General features: G+C 52.9%; 1 pseudogene; it reads right to left on the bottom strand.

Annotated features, from left to right (window-relative positions):
* Positions 1-1,222: 1,222 nt before the first annotated feature.
* Positions 1,223-3,550, bottom strand: LOC119242953 (serine/threonine-protein kinase PDIK1L-like; annotated as a pseudogene).
* Positions 3,551-18,708: the final 15,158 nt, after the last annotated feature.

The raw sequence follows: 18,708 nt of genomic DNA, 5'->3' as shown, positions 1-18,708 counted from the left end.
CGGGGCGGTGGCGCGGAGGGTGGGGGCGAGCGACCGCAGAAAAGAAGAGGACGCCCTGGCTCCCTCGGCGCGGAGGAGGAACAGGAGCGTTCGGCCCCGGGTTCCGTGACGCCCGCCTCGCGCCCCCGGCAGCCTCCGGCCCGGCCCCGCCCCCAGCCTTAGCCCCGCCCCTGCTCGCGAGCGCAAGCGGCGCCCCGCCCCACGGCCTTAGCCCCGCCCCGCGCTCCACGGCGCCCCGCCCCATGACCTTAGCCCCGCCCCGCCCCCGCGCGCCACGGCGCCCCGCCCCACGACCTTAGCCCCGCCCCACGACCTTAGCCCCGTCTCGCGCGCGCCACGGCGCCCCGCCCCCGACCTTAGCCCGCCCCGCGCGCCACGGCGCCCCGCCCCACGACCTTAGCCCCGGCACTCCCGCGCGCGCCACGGCGCCCCGCCCCACGACCTTAGCCCCGCCCCGCCCGCGCGCGCCACGGCGCCCCGCCCCACGACCTTAGCCCCGCCCCGCCCGCGCGCGCCACGGCGCCCCGCCCCCCACCTTAGCCCCGCCCGCGCGCGCCACGGCGCCCCGCCCCACGACCTTAGCCCCGCCCCGCCCGCGCGCGCCACGGCGCCCCGCCCCCGACCTTAGCCCCGCCCCGCCCGCGCCCCACGGCGCCCCGCCCCCGGCCTTCGCCCCGCCCCGCGGCGGTCCCGCCTCCGGGGCGCTTCGCCCCGCCCCCGCCGGCGCGCACGTGGCGCGCAGCCCCCGCCCGCGCCGGTCCCGGGCGTCGGGCCCGCGGCCCTGCCCGGCGCGGCCTCTCCGCAGCCTCGTCCGCGCGGCTGTGCGGCCCGGCTTGTCCCCACCGGGCCCGGGCCGGGGCGGGCCCTGCGCCGCCGGGACGGTCGCGCGGCCGGCGGGGCGGGGCGCGGCCCGGGGCTCCGGCCGCCGGGACGCCGTTTTCCCGCCCGCGCGCCGAGGGCCGGGTTTCCGGAGCCGCCCGGAGCCGGCGCCGCGACGGCCCCCGCCGCTCCCCGCGGGCGGGCAGGGTCCGGGCGGCGCCGCTCGTCCCCGCGCCGGAGGCGACCGCGCTGGTCCGGGCGCCCGGCCGCCGAGCACCTCCCGCTGTGGCGGGCCCGGGAGCCCCCCGCGCCCCCCTCGCGCCCCCCGCGCCCCCCGCGCCGCGGTGCAGCCGGGTGGTCGCGGGCCGCGGGGGCTGCGGGCGCGCGGCGGAGTCGCGGGAGCTTAGCGCGCGGCCCGCGCCTCTCCTCGGCGCCCCCTCAGCCCGCCCGCGCGCCCGCCCGCCCGCGTCTGGCGGTGAAAGCGCGGGAGGCCCCTCCCGGCGGCTCCCGGGCGGGCAGGCGGGCTCGTCCGCGGGCGGGGCCCGGGGTCCGCTTCTTCGCGGCGCGGGGCTGTCCCTCGGGACCCCTTCACCCCCCTCTGCCACCACGCCCCGCGCTGCGCCGCGAGCGCCCCTCTTTTTCCCTTTTTCTTTTTCCTTTTCAATAGCGGCGTTCCGCTGTAGAAGCCATGCAAACAGTGTAATAAAGTCAGGTAATAAACTTAAAAATGTATAGACACATAAGGAAAAAGGAAGTCGGCCCCCAATGACTGTACTTATGTATCACGTCTATCCCTGTGCATATGCGTCTATAATTTTTTTTAACCAAAACTGGACCGTACCATTCAGAGTATTTACTTGCCCGGTTTATTCGGTTGTGAATTTCGCTTATTGTCACTAAATATACTTTCAACACATCATTTTAATCGCTGCATAATATTCTATTGTATGCATGACTTACTGAACCAAAGTCAGTAATTACTTCTCACTGGCATATATTACACACAAGGCTTCAGAGGCTACCTTTTATTATCTTGAAGATGAGGAAAGGTTCTTGTGTTTTCCATTACTGATTTTACAAGCAAATCTCCAAAACCCAAACCTACATCAAATAACTTAACACCCATCCATGGACATAAGCATGTACATCTGTGTTTCCTTTACAAAATTTCAAAAGTTTGCTTTACTATGCAAACTCTTCTTCCATGGAAGTTCCTCATACTGATAAGGAATGTCTAAAGTATTTACAATACTTGGAAAGCTGGACTCCCTTCTTGGTTCTTAGAATTTTCCTACCAACTTCTACCAATGAGCACTTAAAGAAATGACAGCCACATTGTAATGAGCATTTAAAACACACACTAACGAAAATGGCCACTTTGGATTTAAGATTTAATGAGGAAAAAGTACACCCCAAACAAAAGCAAACCCTTAGAAGCCGATTCACTTTTTATACTCTTTTTCATCTACACTATGCTGCATCACTGTTAAAAACAGAAGCTGCATCTTATCCAAGATAATTTGCAAATAATATGTGTTATGTTCCCCAGCTGCAACTTGTGTGTGTGTGCGTGTGCGTGTGCGTGTGTGACCCTCGCCCAGTGGCCAGGGATCAAGCTGGTGCTGCAGAGGCTGCAGGCAGCCTCACAACCCAGCGCTCAACCGCTGCTGCGCCACCAGGGGAGGCTCCCACCTGCAACTTTTAAACATAATTCGTACTAATCTAAGTTCTAGCTCAAAAGCATTCTGGGGCCTCCGGAGGAGGGCCCCACATGGCGCGCAGACCTCTCCTGCCACCCGCTGCTCCCCTCAGCAGCGTCCTTCGGTCCCTCTGCCTGCTCTGCTCCCCGCTCTGGCTCTGGTGAATCCTCTCACCCTCCCGCGCTTCTGACTGTACCCAGTGCTTGTATAGATAAATAAATAAATCTTAAAAAAAAAAAAAAACATAAACAAAAGCATTCTGGATGATCCTGAGGGTAATCAGTTATTTCACTAGCCCATTCGTAGATATTTTCTTCACAGGAATGAGAAGTTCCATTTTGGAACTTTCCAGAAGTGCCTCGCCATCAAGGACACTCAGTTCCTGGTTTCACGTAACTCCCCCAGAGTGCCTCCTTGGTGGCGGTGTCTGTGAATAATCCCTCCCAGCACTGCCAGAGCGAAGTGTCCCTCCCACACTTCAGGAGACAGGAGAAGTCTGTCCCACCAGCTTCAGAAAGGATGCACGTTTTTACCCTGACAGGTTCTTCTGGGTTCTGCTCAGAGACTGGACAAACTTTACTTAGATCTAAAGTGCTTACTTTTACCTGGTTTCCAAGTCACTAGTACCCAACCTGCATTTAGAAATCGCGATGGCATCGGCCCTACTGTCTCAGTGGGTGACCTGATTTTTATGCTAGAAACCATGCTCAGCTGAACCATAAAGCTGGTGTTTTGCTACTGGGTTTCCTGAACAATACATATCTCCCCTCTCACGAAAATTGGTCACAAACCACAAGAAATGGGCCTTCTGGGAACAGAGGCAATTTCTCCTTTTAATAAAGCCTTTACCGGAACGGAAACCCCAAAGTTGTTGAAGACTGTCCTGAGCTGCTAATTTTACATTTAAATTGACTGACACTTCCTTTTGTCATTTTGGTGGCAGAAGCAAAGAACACCTGCTGGCCGCTTCCCTGCAAGTAGAGGGAAGAGCTAGAGCCTTTGGCACCATCCCACCTTTTTGTGAATCCCATTGGGACGTTGGCTCGTGACCCAGCTCAGCGCCGAGAATCTCTCAGGGCTGGTTCAGCCTTCCAGGCGCAGGACATCAAACTTTCTTCTAAGGACCACGCAAGCACAACTTGGTGCCCGCCTGCATCCCATGTGGAACCGTTCCCACCTCGCCACTCTGAGGTGATAACAACGCCCCCAACTCCCTCTCTTGTATTAAAGCACAGATGCTCAGGCAGAATATCTTGCAATCACTAAGTCTTAAGTGTCTTGGTTAAAATCACAATCCCAAAAGAAAAAAACAAACCGCAATTGGATTGTGCCTTCTTAAAATTACATCTAGTTCATCTCTATTGAATGCTGATCATTTCTACTTAGGATTGAGTGAATTAAGTCTGTTTTGGAATTTCCCCCGGAATTATTAAAAAACCTAGATACTGGGCCTCCCCGGTGGCGCAGCGGTTGAGCGCTGGGTTGCGAAGCTGCCCGCAGCCTCTGCAGCGCCGGTTCGATCCCCGGCTGCTCCCCGGCCACCGGAGGAGGGTCCCACATGGCGCGCAGACCTCTCCTGCCGCCCGCTGCTCCCCTCAGCAGTGTCCTTCGGTCCTTCTGCCTGCTCTGCTCCCCGCTCTGGCTCTGGTGAATTCTCTCACCCTCCCGCACTTCTGACTGTACCCAATGCCAGTATAAATAATAAATAAATACATCTTAAAAAAAAAAAACGTAGATACTTCCATATTCCAAAGAAGGCTGTTCTCTGCCCCCACTGCTTGGCTGCTAAAGAGAATCCGAGGAGCAGAGGGGCCTGCTAACGGCCCTCATGTGGGGTTGTGACTTCTGCCTACAAACAAGCTAGTCCACTTGGGGTGAAGCATGGCAACCTAAGACCAGCAGCCTGGGGGGTTTAGTCACAACCTTTTGATCAGCTTCTGGTATTCAACTCAGTCCCCGATAGGATTCTTGCTTCATGTTAGACCATGTACCGCCACGAGGCAGAATGGACCTGGGGGGGGCCCTGTGACTGCTGACCCTTGACTCACTCCTTATATGCAACTCACCTTGCTGTGTAGTCAGTCACATCTGACCATGCACAGCTGCCAATGCAGACCCAGTGGAAGCCTGCAGAGACTGACACTGCGCATCAGCAGCCCCTGACCTCCGACATGGGCTCGGCCTTCGGATGCGAATCCGCTGAGTCAGCGCTGGTGCAGTGAACCCGCTACTAGTTAGCCCTGGGCTCCATGTTTCCTTTGCGCCTATACCAGGGACACAGGTCTCTCATGGTTTGGGCTCCCAAAGCTACAGCATTTTAGCTTAGCTTGGGAAACGCACCCTCGAAGACAAGTAAGAAGGGAGCGGGGCGCACAGCTTCCTTTAGAGGCACCTGCTGCCCCCCTAGGCCTGGCCCCACCCCCAAATGTCCCTTTCTTCTTAGCTAATCCCTGGAGCCTTTGCTGTTCTTTCATTGCCAGAAGCTATCAGTTGGACCATCTCAGTCTATGAAACAGAGTGTGATAAATTGAAATATCAAAAGAGAAGAGGTCAAGGTCTTGACTCCTCTCTACCCAGGAGGCTTCTTATTGTCCCTGAAGATTTGCATATCAAAAGCCATCGCCAAGACAGCTTTTGTCCAGCCTCAAAATAGAGGGTGAGGGCGTCCCTTTCTTCTTGCATTTACATAACTAAAAGAAATCACTCCATTGATTCTTCACACAGAACAGAGAGGTTCTAACGTGAAATGCTGCCTCCACTTAAAGTAGCAGCTGGCGATTTTTTAATTTGTTAAAAGGGCTGTGGCTCTTCTACCTTCCCGGCAACGGCCATGCCTCCTCAGTGTCCCTGGGGCAGCTCCTGGCACTTGGCGTCCTGCCTTTGCTCCTTGAACCACGTTCATTCACACCCTTGCCCCATTTGCGTTATTTTTGAGTTAGGGGCTCCAGCGCTATCTAAACAACCCAGTCCTTACAAATACTTGAACTATCCCCGCTCAACTTTTTCTTCCTGGGGTTCCCCTAATCAACTATCTTTCTTTCTTGCCTCTCTAGACTCCAAGGCCCATTGTCACCTGGTGTCAGGACCCAGCCAACTCCACTGCTCGGATATTATGGCTCTTGCAGACTGCCCCAGAGTGTGCTCAGCGATTCTCTCTTCATCTCGGGCCTGCAGAGTAGGCTGCGTGCCAGTGCGCACATCCCAGTGTGGTTTTCATCACTCACGACCCTCTGTGTTGCCCAGAACATACTAGCCCCCTGTTACTGCTGCTTAAAAGACTGTCAAGGGAGCTTGGGTCTTCCACCTTTGTTATTTCTACGCAAGGTTTTGTTAGGGGGAAATGATGTCTGAGTTAATCCCATACAGGCTTTGTGGACGCCACCCCCACTCCAGACTAAAACCATCAAGACTCTGGGAAAGACAAATCCCATCACCACCAAGGGAGGGTGGCTGGGACCTGAGGGTGGAGTTGGGCAGCCAGGTTGGATATAAAAACCAAACACGTGGGCCTTGGGCTCTCTCTGGCTCGCTATCACTCGCCTCCTGGCTTCACCTCTCCTGGCTGGCGGCGAACTCTGAGCGCGCCATTTTGGGATTCCTGATCGGCGGATCGGGTAGGACTCATTTAAAACTTTGTCTCCCACTTTTCTCCCAGAGCTGTCCATTTCCTCATTTCCTCTTCCCTTGTAAATAAACCTTTTATTAACCTTTCACGTGTGCCTGCAGTAGAGCATTGATAAGTCCTTTTAAGCGCGCGGGTGAGGACCCACAGTCAGGCACCCCGTTTTGTATCGGGGTTGCTCTACAACAGTTTGATCCACTACACATTGCATCTCTTCCTAACAAACCCAAACGCTATAGGGGTGTAAAAAGTGAAAGTGTCCCTGATGAGGTTTTTTGAATGCTGGGTCCTTGGGTTCACTCTGGGAAAGGTTTCCCCAGAGCCTCCTGTTCAGCAGGACACGGCGAGTTTCCCAGGCAGTTTCTCCACGAGACAGAGACGGTAGTTACATTGAAAGGGCAGGTCGATTAGGGAAGGGATAAAACAGTTAAAGACACTTAGAGATAAAACAGTTAAAGCTGCCCCAAAGGGACAGGTTTGCTGAGAGAGGCCTGCGTGGTTGCAGGCAGGCAGCCTTGAGAGAGCTGCCCTGCTGAGGGGTCAGTGAGGCGAAGTCCCGGAGTCCCGGCAGGTGCAGGTCATGGGCAGCCAGAAAGCTGCTGCCCTGCGAAGGGAGAGTTGGTAAAAAGTGGCACCCACATAGGCACAGGTGGGCAGTGGGAGTGCTGCCCCCAGCCTGTGCAGCGACTGTACTGATACAGTCCTTTTCTGTTTGGGAGGTGTCACTCCTTGCGAGCCTTCAGTTTGTTGCAGATTTTGGATAACCATGCAGAGTCCAAAGGGGACCGGAGATTCCAGGGTGGGCCCAATCTCCATATCTTCACCCTCAGGTCTGTGCTCCGCTCCCTATAGCAGTCTTATCCTGCTTGGGTCTTGTGCCTTGTGACAAGGCACTGGCGCCTCAGGGTCTGACCCCTACAGCTAGGTTAATGGTCATGTTATTTTCCTCTACCCCCACCTCCTTGTGAGTCAGGTTCTGGTCTTGGGGCACCTCCCTTCCAGTCTTTCTGTTCTTGTCCACCATCCCCACGGCCCCTCTCCTGCAAATTCCGGGGAGAGAAGCGAGGCTGGTGCCCTCACGTGCCCAGGGCTGTTTCTGTGGTGTCCTTCTCCCCAGACAGGCTTTGCTTTCAAAGCTACTGCTGTCACAGCTTGTTTGTCTTTAGTGCCCAGAATGGCTGGTCTGTGACTGCTCATCTGGGCGTTATCTTGCGCTCTGGTCTTGGCTTTTCTTCTCTACTAAATGCTCCTCCCTTTCTGTAAAGCTCTTTTCCCTTCCCTTCAGACTGTCACTCACGCACGCTGTGCGGTCGTGTGAACGCCAGGCAATGCTGGCGGGTCCGAGGATGAGATGCAGCTGGAGTCACCCTTGGCCCAGGCACGGGCAGGTGATTTTCAGCACTGGGGGTGCTCTGACATGGGGCCACGGGTATCAGCACCACTCTGGGGCACACCAGGAGGATGTCAGTGGGTTTTGAGTAGCCATGCTTCCACAATTTGGAGAAAGGAGAAGCAGCGTGCCAGACGAAGCAGGCAGGCAGAGAGCAGGTAAGAGACAGGCAGAAAGAGTCACCCCAGGGCCTCCCCTGGTGGCGCAGGTGGTTGAGCGCAGCTCTGTGAAGCTGCCCGCGGCCTCGGCGGTGCCGGTTCGATCCCAGCCTGCGGGTGAGGGTCCCACATGGCGCGGCAGACCTCTCCTGACTCGCCCACTGCTCCCCTCAGCAGTGTATTTCGTCAGTCTGCCTGTTCTGTCCCCGCTCTGTCTCTGGTGAATCCTCTCACCTTCCCGTGTATCTGGTCTGTACCCCGGTTCTTGTATAAAAATAAATAAATCTTTAAAAAAAAAAAAAAAGAGACAATTATCAATAATAACTTTAAAAAAAAAAAAAAAAGAGTCACCCCAATTCGGTGTTCCTGAGACCTGGCTACATTCTTATTGTGTCCAGGTTCCTCCCATTAAAGAGCTCCACAGGCATCCCTCTTCTTGCTCATGCTCGGTCCCTCAGCATGTCCTCAGTCAGGGAGACTCAGGTCACCACTCTCATCTCAAGCGCCACTTCGTTGAGGTGGTAACAAAATGTTTGGAGCTTTGCCCTTAAGATCACACAGACTGGGGCCTCCCCGGTGGCGCAGCGGTTGAGCGCTGGGTTGCGAAGCTGCCCGCAGCCTGTGCAGCGCCGGTTCGATCCCCGGCTGCTCCCCGGCCACCGGAGAAGGGTCCCGCAAGGCGCGCAGACCTCTCCTGCCGCCCGCTGCTCCCCTCAGCAGTGGACTTCGGTCCTTCTGCCTGCTCTGCTCCCCGCTCTGGCTCTGGTGAATCCTCTCACCCTCCCCCACTTCTGACTGTTCCCAGTGCTTGCATAAATAAATAAATAAATCTTAAAAAAAAATCACAGACTGTTTTGAGCTTTATCTTCACTAATAGCGTTACAGGGCAACGCCAATATGAAATGGGTGGCCTGACTGTGGTTCCTCCCGCACGCGCTTTAAAGGGACTTATACTGAGACTCAATGCAGGCACACACAAAAGGGTAATAGAGGGTTTATTTGCAAAAACAGGAAATGAAAAATGAATAACTCAGGGAGAAAGAGAGAAATTGGTGAATGCGTCCTACCAGTGTCGCTGATCTGGAACCCCGATCTGGAACCCCCAATAGCACGCTGAAAGTTGCTGAAAAACCGAGCACCCCCAAAACCCACATGTCTGGTTATACACCAAGTCTGTCTGCTTCACTGGCTCCGCCCACAGGGCCTGGTATCCTCCTGTTGGTGGGGATGACATTGTGATGTTTGTAGTCCTGGGTATCTTGGCTCTCTGGTCTGGGTGGGGGTGGGGCCCATAAAACCGTTCTGTGAAGTTCGTTCAGGACGTCCTTTCCCCCCAACAATAGGACCCTCAGAAGTTGTAAATAGTGGACACGGTTTCTTCGGGCGTCTCCCATGCAGAATCAGTTGGCTCACGTTCCAGCACTTCCTCCTTGTCACCCGTGCGAGGGTGACAATAGGCAGTGGCTGACGATCAGAAGCAAGTCTCGCTCCTTGGGTGAGAAATCACCAAGACAGATTGAAGAGGAGCGCACGAACATAATCCCACTCGTACAACTGATCATTTTTCCTAATTTCAAGCACACCTTTCATCAACTCTATTCAAAATCTCTTGATGAGTTACTTGTCACATTAATCACGAGTATTCAAACTTGTAACTCCATTTGGCAGGTTCTGACAAAGTACCTTAACATTAATTTCTTGACAATTTTCTTGAAACTATTAAACAGCAATCATTTTCAATCAGAGCAGATGACTAAATCTCACAGGTTACAAGACCAACAATATAGGAAAAGGTTTTTGAAGGTTCAGTGTTTGGGGAGGATGCTTCAGGGCCATGAGGGCTGGAGGGTGTGTGACCTGGAAGGGATTCAAAGGGGCAGCACCAATATCAGTAATGTGCTGTTCATTTAAAAAATAAAACATCTGGGGGGCATCCCTGGTGGCGCAAGGGCTTAAGCACCACACTATAAAGCAATCTGCAGCCTCTGCAGCACAAGTTCGATCCCCGGCCGGCCAGAGAGAAACCCACATGGCGAAGAAGCAGACTTCTCCTGACTCACCCGCTGCTCCCCTCAGCGGTGTATTTCAGTCAGTCTGCCTGTTCTGTTCCCCACTCTGTCTCTGGTGAATCCTCTCACCCCCTACATCGCTGGCCTGTACCCCAGCTCTTGTATGCATATATAAATAAATCTTAAAAAAAAATAAAATAATAAAACATCTGGGCCTCCCTGGTGGCTCAAGGGTTAAGTCTCACCACTATGAAGCTATCCTCAGCCACTGCAGCATGCATTCGATCCCTGCCCAGGGAACTGACCCACATGGCGCAGCAGACCTCTCCTATCTCCCCGCTGCTCCCCTCAGCAGTGTATCTCAGTAGATCCGCCTGTTCTGCTCCCCACTCTGCTTCTGGTGAGTCCTCTTTTGTATGCATAAATAAATAAATCTTAAAAATAAAAAACATCAGCTTATCCTTGAGTAGGCTAGGCAAGTGAGTCCGTCTCTACATTCAGTTTGTGATTCCCAGGATTAATTTTAGATAGATACTCTAACATCTCAGTGATGAAAAAGTGTCCGTTTGACTGGGCTACAAGTAAAACATTGGATCTGCACATTTATGTGCAGGTGTTTGCAGGAGAGATTAGCATTTGTGTGGTAGATCAAGGAGAAAGACCCACCTCCCGACATGGGTGGGCACCATACAATCTGGTGGGTCGATCGGTCCTCACCTTGAGCTGGGACAGCATCACCCCTGCTTGTGGGCGGCCACACTCCTGGTTCTCTGGATGTGAACCAGCCTCTGCATTCTTGGGCCTTAAGGTGAGACTGAAAACACTGGTTTTCCAGCTTGCAGATAACCGGCTGTAATCCTTTCCGGTCTTCATAACTGCAGGGGTAAGTTCCTACAATGTGGTGTATATGGTCTGTCTTACTAGAGAGCCTGTTGTAGAAGATCTGTATCCTCTTGGCTTTGCGTCTCTGCAAAATCCCGACTAAGGCAGTCACATAATGTCCTTCGGAGAGAAGGTCTTGCCTGCAGCCAGGGTGGTGAAGACTGGAGATCACGCAATCAGTGTGTCCGAACCCTAATTCCTACCTGTTCTCAATCCCAGCGAAACGACATGTAAGTACAAGCAGGATCTTGGCATTTCCGAATAGAAACGAGCACGCTGTCCACTCAAGAATAACAATACTCAGTCCCAGTCTCCAAGTATATAGTTCTAAACAGCAATAATAGTCCTCGGAGTTGGGACATATTCATTCTTTATAGACAAACTTAGAAAACATGTGGAAATGCAGCTTAAGTTGTCAGATATGCAATTTACCATTTTTCACTCTTCGATTCACATTCAACTTGATACACATTTTCAGAGTTCTGTGATAAATTATGACAGTATATATATACATATATATATGTTTTCCCCAATTTATTCATAAACATCTTCAGGACAGCGCAAGTGCTGGTGCTTTTCTTCTTTTAAAGTGTACTAAATACAGGGCCTCCCCTGCTGGCGCAGCGGTTGAGCGCTGGGTTGCGAAGCTGCCCGCGGCCTCTGCGGCGCCGGTTCGATCCCCGGCTGCTCCCCGGCCCCGGAGGAGGGTCCCGCATGGCGCGCAGACCTCTCCTGCCGCCCGCTGCTCCCCTCAGCAGTGTGCTTCGGTCCTTCTGCCTGCTCTGCTCCCCGCTCTGGCTCTGGTGAATCCTCTCACCCTCCCGCGCTTCTGACTGTGCCCAGTGCGTGTATCAGTCAATAAATAAATGTTTAAAAATAAATAAATAAATAAAGTGTACTAAATACAGGTGCTTCTCTGCACCTATATGTCAATTACTACTCAGTTTCAAACCGCTCCGGGGATCTGGGTGGGGTTTCCTGGCAGTGGCCGGGGCAGCGCCTGGGGCAAGCAGCCTCCACACCCTCAGCGGCAGAAGAACCAAAACCTAAAAACTTCTGGTTTCAACTCCCTTGCGGATTCTATTCTCACCAGGATGGAGATCTTTTTTTCTTATTTTTTAAAGATTTATTTATCTATGCATAGAGCCGGGCACAGGCCAGAGGTGCGGGCGGTGAGAGGATCCACCAGAACCAGAGCGGGGAGCAGAACAGGCGGACTGACTGAAACGCACCGCCGAGGGGAGCAGCGGGCGGCAGGAGAGGCCTGCGCGCCATGTGGGGAGCTCCCTGGCAGGCGGGGGATCCAACCCGCGCTGCAGAGGCTGCGGACAGCTCCACAGTGGGGTGCTTCACCCCGTGCGCCCCCAGGGAGGCCCAAGATGGAGATCTTGACACAAAATAGTAACAAGCCGTGGAATCCCAAGGATCACGCGAACCCCGCCCCTAGGATGGAGGGCCAGGGTCCCCGCGACGCCCGGGCTCAGGGGGCTCAGCTCCCGAGGGCGCCGCCCGCCACCCAGGACGCCCAGGCCGGGCCTCCAAGGGGCGCTGCGCCCCCAGCAGCCTCCCCGCCTCGCCCCGGGCTCTCCCGCAGGTCCTCGGGCGCGGGCCGCCTCTCCTCCGCCGAGCGGGGGTGCCGGGGCGGTTCCCAGGCCCCTGCCGCCGAACCGGGTCTCGGAACTTCCTCGCGGGCTCCTCGCGGCCAGAGACCCCCCGGCGGCCTCGCGCGAGCAGCGCGTGTCAGTCCCGCCCGAGACCGCGGGCCGGGCCGGGAGGGCGCCCACCGCCCAGTGGGAGGCCCCGGGCGGCCGCGCCCGCCCGCGCCCGGGCCGCCTCCCGCCTGGAAGCGCCGTCCGGGGCCGGCGAGCTGGGCGGCGCCGTCGGGCTCCCCGACGGCCGGGCGGGCGGGCGGGCGGGCGTCCCCGACTCAGCTCCCCGCGGTGGGCGGCCCGGCTCCTCCCGCCGCTGCTGCCCCGCGCCCCGCCGACCCGGGAGCTGGGGCTGCGCCTGCTGCCCCGACGCGCCTCCCGGCCGCGCCAGCCCGAGCCGCGCCCCGCCGGACACCTCCGCGCGCCCCCGGCCCCGCCAGGGCTGCGCGCCTCCCCGCGGGCGGTGTGGACTGCGAGAGGCGGCCCCTCGCGCGGACGGACTGTCCTGGCGTCACCCCGCCGGACAGCGGTGCCGACGGGCGGCCTCCAGGGCGGCAGCAGGGGCCTCGTCGCCGTCCTGGCGGGGTCCCCCCCCCCCCCCCCTCCGCTGCTCCGTGGTTCCGTGAGCCTGAGGCCCTCGACGCAAGGGGCGGCCGCCTCCCGCGCGCCGGAGCTCGTGACACGCCCTCTCACAACACAGCCTGAGGGTAAACTTATGCGTGTGAACACGCGTGGCGCACGTGGAGACCGACTTTCTGGCTATCTGGCGTCTGGGTAGGGCTGGAGGAGAAGCCCCAGCACGTGAATGGACCGCGCTTGACAGCACGCCGTGTCCCGCAGCTTCCTCTCGGCCAAGTCTCACCTCCGGGCAGCCTTCGGGAGCCACCCAGTCTGGCGTGATTAGCCTGGTGAACTGCATCCAGGTAAGACAGCGGTGACCATGCTTGCATCCTTTTGAATTTTAAGAGTGGTCTTATCGCCGTCCTACCCAGAAGTATATTGCTTTGGGTTTATTATTATTATTATTCTAAAGATCTATTCCTATTGTTACAGGACAGGAAGAGGTGCACCCCAGACCCCCACACCTGCCTGCTCTAAATAGGTTCTGCCATGGGCGGCATCAACACCTGTTACAATATGAGAGCTGGGGTACAGGCCAGAGGCGCAGGAGGGGGAGAGAATGCACCAGAGACAGAGCGGGGAGCAGAACAGGCAGACTGACTGAAACACACTGCTGAGGGGAGCAGCGGGCGGCAGGAGAGGCCTGCCACGCCATGTGGGTAGCTCCCTGGCCGGGGATGAACTCAGGCCACAGTGGCTGTGCAGAGCTTGATAGTGCTGAGACTTAACCCCTGCAGGACCAGGAAGGCCCTGGGTTTATTCTCTTAACTGCAGTTGGGGGAGGGTTTAGAGCTTTTCCCTTGGGCTTCCCCACTGTAACAGCTCTTTCCTGGGGCCAAGGTTCCAAGGCCCAAGGGGGTCTGTTTGGTTATACATTGCTCCACTGCTAAACTAACCAGCAGGTGGATTTCTGGCTGCAGTGGACTCACTGCAAATCAGACCTTAACCTAACAAAGATTCTAGTTATTTTTTTTCCTTCTCTGATGTTATTGACTTGTCAGTCATTTCCATAGCTGTGATTTGGGGAATACAGCCTCAGCCACTACAGGCACACATGCTCCTACACCGCCCCCAAAGCTCCAGTGCCAGTGTCCTACTATATAACCTCTCCTGTCTTCCCCCCACCCCCCTGGGAACCACAATCTATTTCACAGGGTCTAAGACATTTTTGGTTGTTCTTTGTCAGTGTGTTTTGCTTGCTTATCACAGCAGCGAAGGCGTGAAACCATCCAGTAACTGTCTTCCAGTCCCGACTTACTTCTTTTTGCACAGTCACCTCAAGCTCCACCCATTTTGTACCCGAAGGGACCATTTCTCTTGTTTAATAGCAGAGTAGCCCATTGAGCACAAACACAATTTCTTTATTCATTTGCACGACTCCACTTACTACCTGAAAGCTCAGATTACCTCAACCTTCAAAAGGGAGCCAGGGTGAGGCTTCAGGGCTCTGGGTACCCACATACAGTCACATGCAAGCACCGCAGCGTTCACTGCCCCCTTCGCCTGCTGTAACCAAGGTCCACTAGAGAAGGACTGGGGGTCATCTCCCCATTACTGGAAATGCTTCCTTTCCTCTGGGCACCCAAATACTTCAGTAGATTCGGGGTCTGAAAATGACTTAGGTCAAGGGATTGGGCAGAGATTGTGATGCTTCATTGGTGCAGCTGTCTTCAGCCACTTCATGCTCCATCCCTGGCATCTGACGGTACACACTGAGTAGACCCCACTGGATGTTTGGTACCTAGAGGTTCCATGTGCCATTAACTCTTTTAACTACAGTTGCCCCTGGCTGCTACACACTCAATCACCAGCATTCTTATCAATCCTTGCTGACCCAAAGATCAATAAGTAGAGAATCCAGATAAAAGATTTACAGGTGTTTTCTGTACTGTTTCATCATGTTGTTGATATTAAAATGTCCAGAATAAAAAGCAGGAAAAAGGCAAATTTTGAATCTATTGACAAGAGTCATTAACAACATATTCTTTCAATTATTTTCAACAGGCAATGCTGATAAGTCTGTTGTGACCTGCTGATACAAGAATTTTGGAAAACAATGTGAAATTCCAATAGGAATAGGAAATCTCAATTCTGATTGCACCTTATAAACCATTGATTATTTTGTTGAAAATCTGTCCTGACGGAATCATTTAAATTATGAAAACAAACTTCTCATAGTTTGTTTGCATTGGATGACTTATAATAGAAGACTGGGAATAACCTGCATCCCGCCTGTGGGGACAGGGTAAGTGGCCTGCAACGTGGCAGTCAGTGAACACACTGTCAGTGGTGGGATGCACCGAGAAAGATCATCGCTTATTTTGTGTTTCTGTCAAAATGCCCAAATCCAAAAGTGTTGCATCAACCTAGGAAGGTCACAATGACCTTATCAGTACTGACTGTGAAACTGCCATAAGCAAACAAACAAAACAAAGTAAGGGATAGTTTTCAAAACAACCATCCTTGGGCCTCCCTGATGGCACAGGAGTTAAGTTTCAGCACTGTGAAGCTATCCACAGACACTGGAACACTAGTCCAATCCCTGGCCAGGGAGCTGACCCACAGGGCACAGCAGACCTCTCCTGTCTCACCCGCTGCTCCCCTCAGCAGTGTGTTTCAGTGGATCCGCCTCTTCTGCTCCCCAGTCTGTCTCTGGTGAATCCTCTCACCCCCGTTCCTCTGGGCTACACCTCAGTTCTGGTAGGCATAAATAAACAACACTTTAAAATAAAAAAGATTACTTCAGGCAAAGCCACCTCCCTCAGGGGCAGGCAGGGGACTGTCTTATCATGGTTTGTTTGGATTCCACTTTTGGGAGAACCTGAAACTGGAATTAGGGGTTGGCTCTTGCTGGGCACCAGCACGAACACTCCATGTTGAGTTTGTCGCTTCTTTTTCTTTTGACACTTCTTACAGCAATTTAGCAGATTATTTTTGCAGATTCTTTCAATGATCTTTCTTAGTAGGCAGTCCAATTACAATCTAGTCACTATTAGATTGACTGAAGACAGGACTGTTGTGTTCTTGGGAAAGTTATTAAACCTCAGTTTATCTCAGAATATTGTTTGAAAATAAAGCAAGGTTTTGCCATCAGTTATTGTCCCTTTTAACTCTGCCCGCCTGTGTCTATGCAGGAGTCGCTCTTTCTTTCTTTTCTTCCTTTTTTCTTAATAAACTTCCTTGTGCTGGTGGAAACAAAAAAACAACTGAGCTATTACCAGTGCTGTGACCTGCCCAGCACTGTGGCTGTCACATAGCAATTTTCATATTAGTTCCTTTATTCGTCCCAAGGCTAGACTTTGGTGCAATTTTTCAAATTAGATTTGGGTTTTCCCCAAATAATTGTTAGCAACGTACCTATAGGTTACTATCACCTTTCTAGTGGAGACAATCAACAATTTAATAGTGTTTAGAACTAGGATTGTGAAGTGGTTTGAATAAAAATAACATAGGGTGGGGGAAAGAGTAATGGCATGCTAATTTAGTGAGGGTGGTCCAGGAAGGCTTCCCTCACAGCCCTTGGCAAGGAGATCTGAAGGAGGGCCGGTCTCATTCATGAGGTCAGTAAGGGCTTGTGATAGAGCTTGCGAGTTGCATTCTTTGCTTCGCAGTTGCACAGATTCTTTATATGCGCACTAAACTATTTATATTCCTATGACTGAGGATGCCAATCAGACTTTACGGTCCAGAAAGGAAGTGCCTGGGCTTCCCACATAGTTTAAATATCCTTCAGCGATTACACATTTCCCATTATGACCTAGGACTTCTTGACTTTTGGGTCAGTTCTGTATATGAACTCAGTACTCCAAGCCCTTTGAAGAGAAATAGGTATTTCCTTTCAGAGGAAAAGCAGCCACAGCACAGAGGAAAGAACGGCTGGATCGAGAGAATGGGCTTGAATTCAGCTCTCCACCGGCTACTGCATGTGACCACTGTTTCTGAGTTTCTTTGTTCTCATTTAAAATGGGGAGGATGTTTCATTCTTGTTATAGTTGTAAAGGCCAAAAGAAATAATAGATATGAAAAATACTTGGTGTTAAAGAAATCAAAAAAGCTTAGCTGAGGGACCTCACTTGTGGCCTAGGGGTTAAAATCTCAGCTCTGGGCCTCCCCGGTGGCGCAGCGGTTGAGCGCTGGGTTGCGAAGCTGCCCGCGGCCTCTGCGGCGACGGTTCGATCCCCGGCTGCTCCCCGGCCACCGGAGGAGTGTCCCACATGGTGCGCAGACCTCTCCTGCCGCCCGCTGCTCCCCTCAGCGGTGTACTTCGGTCCTTCTGCCTGCTCTGCTCCCTGCTCTGGCTCTGGTGAATTCTCTCACCCTCCCACGCTTCTGACTGTACCCAGTGCATGTATAAACAAAAACAAACAAATAAAGAAAGAAAGAAAGAAAACATGCCTCTATATAAAAAAAAAAAAAAAAAAAAAAATCTCAGCTCTACCCCTGTGATAGTGTTCGATCCCTGGCCAGTGAGCTGACCCACAGGGCACAGCAGACCTTTCCTGTCTCCCCAAGACTCCCCTCAACAGTGGATTTCAGTGGATCCACCTGTTCTGCTCCCCACTCTATCTCTGTTAAGTCCTCTCACTACCCTTACCTGTGGCCTACACCCCAGGTCTTTTAAGCCAAATTAAATAAATAAATCTTTAAAAAAAAAAAGGTTAGCTAAATTTCAAAGCTTGACATATCTTTAAAGATAATGGATTGGAGATAGTTTCCAGTGCAAAATAATCTTAAGCATATTATACTAAAAAGTAGAAATTAGAGGGCCTCCCTGGAGGTGCAAGGGATTAGGACACAGCCTTTGAAGCTATCTGCACTCTCTGTAGCATGAGTTCGATCCCCGGCCGGCCAGAGAGCTCCCCACATAGAGCAGTAGACCTCACCTGACTTGCCCGCTGCTCCCCTCAGCAGTGTATTTCAGTCTGCCTGTTCTGTTCCCCCCTCTGTCTCTGGTGAATCATCTCACCCCCCACACCTCTGGTCTGTGACCCAGTACTTGTATGCATACATAAATCAATCTTAAAAAAAAAGGAGAAATAAGAAATGCTAGTCTAACATCACATCATAGTAATTATAGTTAACATTTAGTGTATGATCTAAGAACTATTCTAAGCACACATATTACATGGGTTAACTCATATATTTCTTGCAATAACCATATAAGTACTGTTATTATGCCCATTTAATGTTAGACAAAAATGAGGCACACAACAAGTAGAATTGGGGTTAGGAACCATGATAATTTGTCATCAGAGTTCATGTTCTGAAATACTGAACTACACAACTATAATTATTTAATTAAAAGATTATTTATTTTAAAAGATTTATTTATTTATGCCAGATGCGTGGGAGGGTGAGAGGATTCACCAGAGACAGAGCGGGGAACAGAAGAGGCAGGCTGACGAAATATACTGCTGAGGGGAGCAGCGGGTGAGACAGGAGAGGTCTGCCACGCCATGTGGGACCCTCGCCGGCCGGCTGGGATCGAACCGGTGCTGCAGAGGCTGCAGACAGCTTCACAGCATGGCGCTCAACTGCTTGCGCCACCAGGGGAGGACCCTCATCTTCAATCTTTACTAAAGAAACATTATTGTAGAAACAGACAATAACACCGAAAAAAATGTGATCCTAAAGAATAAGCATAACCAAGTTTAAAGTGTGCACAAGCCCAATGCTAATTTAAAAAATCTGCTGTTAGTTTTTTTTAAAAATTTATTTATGCATACAAGAACCGGGGTGTAGGCCAGAGGTGCAGGAGGTGACAGGACTCATCAGAGACAGAGTGGGGAGCAGAACAGGCGGATCTACTGAAACACACTGCTGAGGACCTAACTCAGGTTGCAGTGGCTGGAAATAGC

The sequence above is a fragment of the Talpa occidentalis genome, unplaced genomic scaffold, assembly GCF_014898055.3.
Source record: "Talpa occidentalis isolate TD23 unplaced genomic scaffold, MPIMG_talOcc4v2.1 talOcc4.13, whole genome shotgun sequence".
In the NCBI taxonomy this organism is placed as follows: Eukaryota; Metazoa; Chordata; class Mammalia; order Eulipotyphla; family Talpidae; genus Talpa; species Talpa occidentalis.
This window is presented reverse-complemented; position numbering and strand designations above follow the sequence as displayed.